Source organism: Neophocaena asiaeorientalis, unplaced genomic scaffold, assembly GCF_003031525.2.
Source record: "Neophocaena asiaeorientalis asiaeorientalis breed wild unplaced genomic scaffold, Neophocaena_asiaeorientalis_V1.1 scaffold46, whole genome shotgun sequence".
Classification (NCBI taxonomy): Eukaryota; Metazoa; Chordata; class Mammalia; order Artiodactyla; family Phocoenidae; genus Neophocaena; species Neophocaena asiaeorientalis.
The window spans coordinates 6,369,171-6,380,471 of record NW_020175393.1 but is presented as its reverse complement, the minus strand read 5'-3'; positions in this window follow the sequence as shown (position 1 = coordinate 6,380,471).

Here is an 11,301-nt window from a genome sequence, read left to right as displayed (position 1 = left end):
GCTTCCCTTGGACAAGACTGCTTGTAAAAACAACCCGCAACACAGTTTGATCTGAGAGCTGGCATGGAAACTCCTCTGGAATACTGCCTGAAATACAACCTATTAGACAGCTACTTATTTGGGCTTCTGAGGGCTTTTTTGGTCCTCAAAATCCATATTAACATGAGAATGTATCACTGGGCAGGGATGTCTAAATATTAAAGTATCAGTCAGTGTCCCAGCACAGAAGGGACACTCAAAAAGGTTTAACTGAAGGTTACCAGTTAACTGAAGGTACGTGATTTCATTACTTTGCAGCGTGGCTTTGGTTGCTATGTAAATTTTTACCATCAAGTATATTATATGTATAGAAGAGTATTTTAAATATATGTAGAGTTAAAAATATAGTACATTTAACACCTATGTACTTACCACAAAAGCTGAGAAATAGAACATTAACTGGTACCTTACACGTTCTCCAAATTCTCCTCTCTAAATAAAACTTCCAACCTCTCCCTCAGAAGTAACCAGCATGTTGACTTTTGTGCTAATCATTTTCTTGATTTTTGCTATAGTTTCTACTACCTAGGTATATATTCCTAAACAATGTGTATTGAGTAGAAGCAAAAATCTAGCTAGAGATGACAGGGCAATGTTGCCCCTGTTTGATGAAGTGGTCTGGGAGAGAGATAAACTAAACAGAGTCTCTGGGTCAGTCTGGTTTCAGTTTCTCCAAGAGTTTACAAGAGCCCCTTCTGGGGAGGTAGGTGGACAAGGTCACGCATGGGTCTTGGGAAACCAGAGTTGGGCATCTGCAGACATCTGGTAGGGCTGCAGTGGGGGCCAGGCACTGAGTACCAGAAGAAATGTGGTCCAGAGGCTGCTCTGGGTTTTCTGCTTCACTATAGCCTACCTCCAGTTCCTGAAATAGATTAAAGCAGAGCGATTCCATGGGGCGAAATGAGCATCCTTAGTTGATCTAGAAAACAGGATATGCTGCTGGAAAGGCACCAACCTCATCAGAAATTATTAAGGCAAGTCAAGAACAGATGATCTCACCTAGACTCACCCAGGAATTCTGTCCTCAAGTTAAAAAAAAAAGGATCAATAGCAGTAGGGATCTGGTGATGACAATTCTCAACCTATCTACCTTTTGAGGCATTCTATTCTAATCTGGACTTGTTGGCCTCTATGCCTGGTACACAACTGTCAATCTGAGCTCACTGTTTACCATCCTTTTGGATATTTCTTTCACCCTTCTCCAGTGTTGGAGCTCATGTTTCCTGTATTTAATGCCCTTCTCTGTCTTGACTTACTATTTTTTTGTGGTGCGTATACTCTAGTAACTCCCTGAGGAAGGATGCATAGGAAGAGAAATTTGTTGAGAATTTCTATACAGGTCGAGAAATGTTTTTATTCTATAGTCCTTGATTTATAGTTGGGCTGGGTATAGAATTCCAGGTGGGGGATAATTTTTCCTTCAGTATTTTGGGGGCATTTCTTCATTGTCATTTTGCTTTATATATTACTAGTAAGAAATCTAAAGCCATTCTGACTCCAGATCCTGAGCATGTAAGGCAAATTGTTGAAGGTTTGCCCCCTTTCCCTTCATTTTGCAGCCGAGTAAACAATGACCACTGAAGATCAAATTACCTGACCTGAGGTCAGACAGCTATTAAGTGGCAGTGTTAGGATTCACACCCCAGTCCTCTGATTCTAAAGCTCTTTATTATTTTATTTTAAATGATATTTTTCAGAGTAAAGAAATACATGCTGTCATAGATATCTTAGAAAACATATAAAATTCCAATAAATAAAAAAAAATAAGGTCACCAAAACTCTGTGTACTATTCATAGGGACTCACCATAATCTATACTTTATAATAATTTATCATTTATTTGTTTGTTTCTTAACTTGAATCATTTGGGTTGGTAAACCTATTCTTTTTACACTACATGGCATCAGCCAAGGGCAGCAGGAATGGGTAGGAGTCAGAGTCTGAAAGGAGCAAGGTTCTAAGCGTGTCCCTAGGTAGAGCTGCTGTTCAGATTGATATGATGGTTCAGTACCCTGGAGAGCTCCGTAGCAGTGACATCCGTTGGAGACTCAGCAGAACAATGACTAGGAGTTCTTTAGGGTTTTGAACTCCTTTCCAAGATAGGAATGTTAAAAGAGACCATACACAGCTGGGATGGAGGTGAGGGGTGGTCTCTTCGTCTGATTCATCCTCACATCTCCCCAGTCCAATGAGTTTTGTGAGAGTAGGTCATTGTTCTCATCACTATGCCTTTTCTCAGGCTGTCTCCCCAGCTGGGAGTGCCTGGCTGATTTCTACTCATCCTTTAATGTTCCATTTAATCATTAATTTCTCCAAAAAGTTTTATGAGCTCCCTCTGCCTTCCCCCTCAAAAAATTTCCCCCATTTCTTCCTCTGAATCTCTCTTGGTCCTTACATATGCCACACTAGATTATAACTGTCTGTCCTCCTAACTAGACTATGAGCTCCTTGAGGACAGGGACTGTGTCTCAGTTATCTTTGGCCTTAGTAAATACTCAATAAATAATATTAAATACTTGATAAATGAATAAATTTCCTGTTGGCCATAGGGAGCTATTGAAGGTGTTTCTCAACAACTTTGCCCTGCCCCCCCCCCCCCACCAAAGGACATTTGGCAATGTCTGGAAATAATTGTTGTTGAAACTCGGGGGGCGGGTGCTACTGTCATATAATAGGTAGAGACCATGGATGCTTCCCACATCCTAGTATGCACAGGACAGCTGCCACAACAAAGAATAATCTGGCCCCAAATGTTATTCGTGCTGAGGTTGGGAAACCCTGTTTCAGAATAATGAAATGGATTTAATCAAACTCTTCTTTAATCAATTTAAGACTCTTCAGAGAGCAGTGAGTCCAACTGGCTCACTTTACAGATGTAAAACTGAGCTAGTTGGTTGTAGGGTAGGGCAAGGCCTTGTACCATGGCACCCTTTCCATATGGTTGCACCTGGTTAACATTATTTTTTAGCTATTCAGCACTCTGAGTGGTAAAGGGATAGAATGGTTTTCTTAATGTACCTTATCTGGGGCTCATCAATTAGGTCTGGGGGACAAGGATGAGACTGTTCAGACTGGAGAAAAGTTTTTGGCATCACAGAACAGTCCCAGCCAGCCTCTTCCCACCCCATCCCCACATCAGCCTCTTTTTTCTAGAAAGATGTGCCACAAATCTAGGGCTGAATGAGAAGCCTTCTCTCAATGGCTCATTTCTGAACAATTCAATCTGCTCCAGGAAATGAGATATTAGCCTGTGGAAGAGTGAATCCACTTTAAGCCACTCTACATTAAAACCAAATAAAGTTCTGGAGGTCCCAGCCTGCCACAGGAGAATTCACTCTAATTGCTACAAACCGAGGGGATCCAGTATAATCTTCCTCCCATCAGCAAATAATAGCATTTGGGGAGATGAACTCAATCTCCAAGAGAAGCTTTGAACCAAATGTGAGGTTATCTCCTTCTTCAAGTGCCTCAGATTTAGAAGGCTCTTGATCCCAGAGTGCCCCAATCATACCTCGCATGAGGCAAATCTGCCATTTTCCCAGCAGTAATCACAATGCCTGGATTTCTCCCATTCAGCTCAGTTAACTTAGAAAAGCCAAGTGATTCAGACACAATACACAGTGAATCAACAAAGAAAGGAAATGCAGAACAAAAAACCAATCTGTGTGTCATCTTGAATAAATGTGCCTTCCAATAAATTTGGTGAACTGTCTTCAAGGGAATCAGCTGAAAATGTGTTCACTTATTGTATATCATAACTGTCTGTGCATATGTGATTAGCTGGAAATGATATTTGTGGGTCCACTGAGGCTCTGGAATGATGCAGAAGGGTAGCTTGTTTCTGCAGAAATAGCTCAATTTTGTTTGCTAGAGTTTGCCTTGGAGCGTCAAAGGCTGTTCCTGTGCTGGCTGCTACTGGCAAGAGAATGTCAAGGGGGCGTATGGGGACAGAAAAGGACAATAGGCAGCAGGTCCCAACAACAAAAAGCTGTGTCTCCACCTCTATTCCTTGTCCTCTTCCTCTGTCCTGCCCTCCGTCATACAGTGAACACCATGGGAAGGAAGAGTTCAGTAACTCAGAATTGCACTCAGATCTAGGTTTGAATTCCAGTTCGACTTCTTTTCCGAGCCTTAGATTCTTCACCTATAAATTGGAACTAATAATGCTAATATACCCAGTTTGTCAAGGGGGTTTACATGAGATGATGTATATAAAGCATATGGCTCATGAAGGCACTAAAGAAGTGTTCTATTATCATCACTGGGCTAGTCACTGCCCGGGTAATTTTCTAAAAACAGAAAGTTTGATCCAGGGGATTAGAGAGAAGAGAATAATGGGATATGGATGGTCAAATATAAGAAAACAAATCTCTATCAGGGGGCCACTGGAAGTTTTGCGGTCTAATGATTTTCCAAACCTCTTTACAAGATGTAAAATGGTTGGGTTTGTGGTTAACCAAATTTTTGATTTTTTTATTATTAATTATTTTATTTCTAGCTTATCATTAATTTCAACTACTCAAACTTTTGAATTGCTCAGCTCTGTGTTTAAGTTTCTATAGAATAGGTTTGGCACTGAGCAGGCTTGGAGAGTCCAAAACCTTTTGGATGTCGCAATAACGTAAAGTTCAGAGTTTAGAGAGAATGTCAAATGAGAATCACCCTGCCATGGGTCCAAAGAGAGATCAATTCTTCTGCCATGAAAGAAAAAGGGGTTCTGTTGGTGAATCTTCAGTTAGCATAAATATAGGGTGGTAATGGGTCTCTTAAGTGCAAAAGTGCCCACAAGCACCTCGTCAACAGAATAACTGGGAGAATACAAGAGACTCCTGAGCCCGCCTTGGAGAGTCAAGGGCCATGGAGGGGCTCAGGATCCTGTTTCTTTTCAATTAAAGTGCCAAGGTGATTCTTTTCTTTAAAAATAAATTTATTTATTTATTTTTGGCTGTGTTGGATCTTCATTGCTGCGTGCAGGCTTTCTCTAGCTGCAGCGAGCAGGGGTTACTCTTCGTTGCAGTGCGCGGGCTTCTCATTGCGGTGGCTTTTCTCGTTGTAGAGCACGGGCTCTAGGCTTGCAGGCTTCAGTAGTTGCGGCACGTGGGCTCAGTAGTTGTGGCTCACGGGCTCTAGAGCACTGGCTCAGTAGTTGTGGCTCACAGGCTTAGTTGCTCAGCAGCATGTGGGATCTTCCCGGACCAGGGAGTGACTCTGTGTCCCCTATACTGGCAGGCAGATTCTCAACCACTGCGCCACCAGGGAAGCCCTGCCAAGGTGATTCTGATGATCAGTCAGCTTTGGAAACAGCTCTGAAGGTGGATGTCTCAGGTTGTGGGCTCCTGCTTTAGAAGTTATTCACTGAGTATTAGCATCTCTACTCCATTTACCTTTGCAAAGATCTGACCCATGTCTCTTCAAAATGATGTAAGAAAGGTCTAGGAGAGTAGTAAGAGGCACTTAGAGCTGATTCCCATTTCAGATGCTGCGGTTGTGGACTATGTACCTGAGAAATGACACTATCTGACAACAATCATCAAATGTATTTTTGACATTCAAGTCTTGCACCATAAGACCCAACCTTCAAGATATCAACTCCCGGGACTTCCTTGGTGGTCCAGTGGTAAAGAATCCACTTTCCAATGCAGTGAATGTGGGTTCAATCCTTGGTTGGGGAACTAAGATCCCACATACCACGGGGCAACTAAGCCCGCACACCACAGCTACTGAGCCCCCGCACCTCAACTAGAGAGCCCGCGTGCCACAAACTACAGAGCCCATGCACCCTGGAGCCCATGTGCCACAACTAGAGAGAGAAATCCCACACGCCACAACTAGAGAGAAGCCAGAGCATGGCAATGAAGAGCCCACACACTGCAACAAAAAAATCCCTCATGCCTTAATGAAGATCCCACGTGCTGTAACTAAGACCCTATGCAGCCAAAAAAATAAATTAAATAAATAAAATAAACAAATATTTAAAAAAAGGTATCAACTCCCATCAATCCCCACCAGGCACTCAAAGTATCTCCCAATATACCTTGAACTTTTCTAACTTTTTCAAATCTTCCTCCCCAATCAGCAATGAGCTCAGCTCCACTAATTGAGGCAGTATGACCTGGTGTTTAAGAGGCTGGCTTTGGAATAAGGCAGGCTGGAATTCTAGTGTGTTTGTGAGCCAACTTGCACTACGCTGGTCAACACCCTAGGGATGCAGAGCAAGAAGATACAAGGGGCCTGGGTCATTGCCCAATGGCACTCTCAAGTGATGCCTAAAAGGAAAACACAAACTTCTATCTTGTTCAAGCCACTATTATCTTTGGTCATTATTCAAAAATCTGAAACTACATCCTACCAACCATTAAACAAGCCACTGTAATACAGGTGATAAGGGTTGTTACAGGGGATGTACTTGGTGCTGCAAGAGCATACCTGAGGGAACCAAACCCTACCCGGGAGGCAAAGCCTAAGAGGCTTCCTAGCGAAGGAGATATTTAAGGGAAGTATGTAAGATCAGTGGCACTTAGGTAGGTGAGGAAGGGAGGAAAGGATGCCCCAGATAAAAAGAAAAAGTGTGAGCAAAGTTACAGAGACAGGAAACAATACAGGATGTTTGGAAAGTTGTAGCTTAGCATAGCAAAGAGTAGGGTTTGAATGGGCAGTGGGAAGTAATGCGCTGGGGCTTGGAAATGGATTTTGTATGGGAAAAGAAGATGGTGTGGTGACATGATGAATCAGAGAATTCCTCACCATGGAATCTCTCTCTGTACTTAGCAGCTGCTAGTGAGAAAGGAGACTGAAAGCTAAAGATAAGTACTATATGGTTTCCCCTATTATCAACTTCCTAATGGAGAGCCCAGATTCGCAGAGGGGCTCAGTCCATTGTTCCTAACAGCTGGATTTCTTGTGAGGCAGACAGGAATCCCCAATGGCTCCTACAAACAGACTGTGGGAGGCTGGCTGATTGATAGGCCTGTCAATACCACCTCAAAGCAACCTCAAAGTGAGGTCAATGGCTGAGTAAATTTAACCCAAGCCTATCAAGGTAATGGGAGAAAGAGATTTATTTTGGTTCAGACAAGCTCTGGACAGTGACAGGAAGAAGGCAGGAGCAAACCTTGTATGTCAGCTTTTGGATATGGAATCAATTTCAATTCAACCATCTCAGATGAATATTATCTTCCTTAGTCTAAGAACCTACCAAGGTATCAATTCTCCACATGCATTCCAATTTGTCTGGGTTAGGAAGATCTCTCCTTCCTCTGTTTCTTCCCAGGTCTTTGGTTACCCACCGAGTATGGACCATGCTGGTTTCATATTCTTAGTTGCCCATGTTGACTAAGGGTCTACAATAAGCCAGGTACTGGTGGGCACTTCCTATCAGTTCACCTCATCTTGATATCTGCCTGTGAGATATTATCCCCATTTACAGATGATGAAGCAGAGGGACAAGTGCCTTGCCCAAGGCAAAATAAAAATTAGGAGCTAGGGGGTTTTGTTTGTTTTACTTCTACAGCTCAATGGATTATCACAGTAATTACTCATGGAACCACCACTAAAGTCAAGAGGGATCTTTGTCAACACCCTTTCTCCCTCAAATCACTACCTACCCCTTCCCTACTTCTCTGAAGCCTCTTCTGGTTCCAAACTTCTGCTTTCTCCCTGACTCCATGCCCCTGCCCTTAGCCTTCTAGAGCAATAAAGAAAATGAGGGACTTTCCTATGATTGCACAGATGTCAGAGCTGGGACTTGAACCCATGTGTTTGAAGTCCGCTATAGCTTGGTTGATTTCCTCCTCTCAGCTTACGTTAAGTCCTTTCCACCTTTCAAGGCCGATCAAATGCCATGCTCCTCCATGGAGCCTTTTAGAACACTCCTTTCCTCTCTGGTCTTTTCCTTTACCTGGTGAGTTCCTGACTGTCTGTTCCACGGATAGGATACTTAGGAGATAGTGTCTGGCATTACTTAGCATTTCACATTCTTGTTTCATCTTCCCTATGAGTTTGTAAGCTTTTTTGGAGACTAGCGATCACACTACTGGCTTTTTGGTTTTTTTGCAGGCAACGTGCTAAGTTTTTTTTTTTTAACATCTTTATTGGAGTATAATTGCTTTACAATGGTGTGTTAGTTTCTGCTGTATAACAAAGTAAATCAGCCATACATATACATATATTCCCATATCCCCTCCCTCTTGCGTCTCCCTCCCACCCTCCCTATCCCACCCCTCTAGGTGGTCACAAAGCACCGAGCTGATCTCCCTGTGCTAGGCAGCTGCTTCCCACTAGCTATCTATTTTACATTTGGCAGTATATATAAGTCCATGCCACTCTCTCACTTCGTCCCAGCTTGCCCTTCCTCCTCCCCGTGTCCTCAAGTCCATTCTCTACGTCTGCATCTTTATTCCTGTCCTGCCCCTAGGTTCATCAGAACCATTTCTTTTTTTTTTTAGATTCTGTATATATGTGTTAGCATACAGTATTTGTTTTTCTCTTTCTGACTTACTTCACTCTGTATGACAGTCTCTAGGCCCATCGACCCCACTACAAATAACTCAATTTCATTTCTTTTTATGGCTGAGTGATATTCCATTGTATATATGTGCCACATCTTCTTTATCCATTCATCTGTCGATGGACACTTAGGTTGCTTCTACGACCTGGCTATTGTAAATAGAGCTGCAATGAACATTGTGGTACATGTATCTTTTTGAATTGTGGTTTTCTCTGGGTATATGCCCAGTAGTGGGATTGCTGGGTCCTATGGTAGTTCTATTTTTAGTTTTTTAAGGAACCTCCATACTGTTCTCCATAGTGGCTGTATCAATTTATATTCCCACCAACAGTGCAAGAGGGTTCCCTTTTCTCCACACCCTCTCCAGCATTTATGGTTTGTAGCGTTTTTGATGATGGCCATTCTGACTGGTTTACACCTATTTGTATTCATAGAACCTTGAAAGTGTTCTGCACGGAGGAGGAGGCAGAATAAGTGGATTCCTGGGCTCTGGAGTCAGACTCAGGTTCAAATCCTGGTTCTGCTAGTGGCTTGCTGTGTAACACTGAATTACTTAATCTCTGTCCAAATGCCTTCCTGAAGGGTTGTTGAGAAAGTTAAAGTACATAATGATTTTCAGGGTGTAGCATAGTGCTCGGCACACATTAGTCATTCTGCAAAGGTAAACTATTATAGAACCCAACAAGTATTCATTGTTGATAATTACTCAACTGGTCCTCAAGGTTAAAAGAATTTTTTTTAAAGAAAGAACTAAGATAGAAAATCTCTTTTCCATAGGATACAAGTCTAGAAAAGCAACACACAAGTTGGAAGGAGGCCGGATATTGGGTAGGAATAGCCTCACTTCCCCTCCATCACGTTCACTTACTACAGAAGTAATAATGGCTCCCCAGTGTGCAGAGCATTGAAATGACTAACAGCTGAGCGGGTGACGACAGCCAAGCAGAGTCAGGGTCCCTGGCCGTGTCCCTGCTGCTAAGTCATGCAGAAGAGGCCAGCTTTACCTGCGAGCCTCAGCAGCAGCTAATGCTGTCAGGATGAAAGATGGGTCCATTTGGGCCCTAAACTTTGGTGTTCAGGTACTCTAGAAGGTCAATGGCTGGAAAGAAAATACAAGGGCTGAAGCAGGAGTTTCCAGCGAAGAGGCTGAGCCGCTGTCAAGTATCAGGAATTATACCACTCTGGGTGCATGTGCATACTTTAACCAAACAGCCCATTTCTTCAAAGGACTTTAAAGGGCAAAAGCTTGCCTTCCTTCCAACTTTACTCCCGTACATAACCACGCAGGAGCAAGTGCATCTGAAACACAGCACCTGTTGCTTTCTTTATGCCCATTCTCAACTTGCAAAGAGATTCTTCTCCAAATACTTTCTGAAAATATTAAGGAGAGTTTGGGGATGGGATTTACATACAGGTTATCTTTTCTGTAATTCTGTGGGCTTTGTCTGATCATCTGTCCTGCAAGTCATAGGAGGCATTTCTCTGAGCATCAGTTCTAACACAATAGAACTCAAAATGGAACATTGTAAGGCACATCAGGTGGGTGGGCAACTGTTATAACCTGAGATTTTGGAAGCTAAATGGAGTTAGGGAGATGCAGAGGAGGGGAATGAGGAAGCTTCAGAAAAGGGGATCAGGCAGGACTGACTAAAAAAACAGCAGAGACTGCTGGGCTCTTTTGGACCACAAGATCCCTGTAGTTGGGTGGGGGGTAGGGGGCACAAAAAGGCAAAACTCAAACCAGCAGTAGTTGTCAGGCCAAAGCAAGCTGTGACCATCAAGCCAAGAGTGGGTGGGGGCAAGGGGGTCATGTGGGGATACTTTCCAGAGCAAATGCAAAAGACAGTGCGATAAAGGAATGAACTATCACCAGAAATATTCGCTGTCTACAGCAAAGCCCAGGAATTACAGAACCTCATCAGCTTTCCTCCACTGGCCTCAGTTTCCCCATATTTAAATCCGAAGAAGTCGTACTACTCCCCAGTCTGAGTTAGTGACCCTCCTCTGCTCCCTCAGACTTCCATGTATAATTGTCTGTTAGTGAGTCTGCCTCCCCAACTAAACCTTAAATTCCTAAGGGCTGGGACTGTATTTTATTCCTCTCTGCATCCTCAAAGCCTGGCACAGGGCCTGGCTTATAGCAGGTGTTCAATCAACATTTACCGACTGAATGGTCTCTAAAGTCCTTGGAGGACAGAATCAGAACGACTGGATTGGCTGTTCTGATTCTGTCTTCTACAGAGCTCAGCATAAAGTGTGGGCCAAATAGCCTCCCCAGGAGCTATCCTGATCAGGCTGCTTCAGTTGAAGTACCATGGCCTCTCCTCCCCTTCCTTTCTCTTTTCTTAACTTCTTTATTCCCATCTTCAAATATCATTCTCCTTGGACTGTACCACTCTAAAGCCATTGTGCTTGCTTCAAACTTCAAGACTGCGGGGGTCTCTTAAATGTGAAATACCAACCAGCCCTCTCATTTACTTCCCTTTCTGCAACCAAGTCCATAGACCTTCCTAAGGTCTTACCTAGGTCTGACCTTAGAGTCTCTTGGAAGAAGATCCTGACATAACAATCTGAATGGAAGAGGCTTACTGGGGAAGTGATTCCAGGGAGCACTGTCAGTGCAGCAGGGAAGTGAGACAGGAAAGGGAAGAAAGGTAATATAGGGTGCTTTAATGAGCAGGTATTGCTGTGGGCAACTGAGGTTCACTCCTCCTGAAGACCCCTGGGAGATTCTGTGGAATGTACCTCAGAGTCATC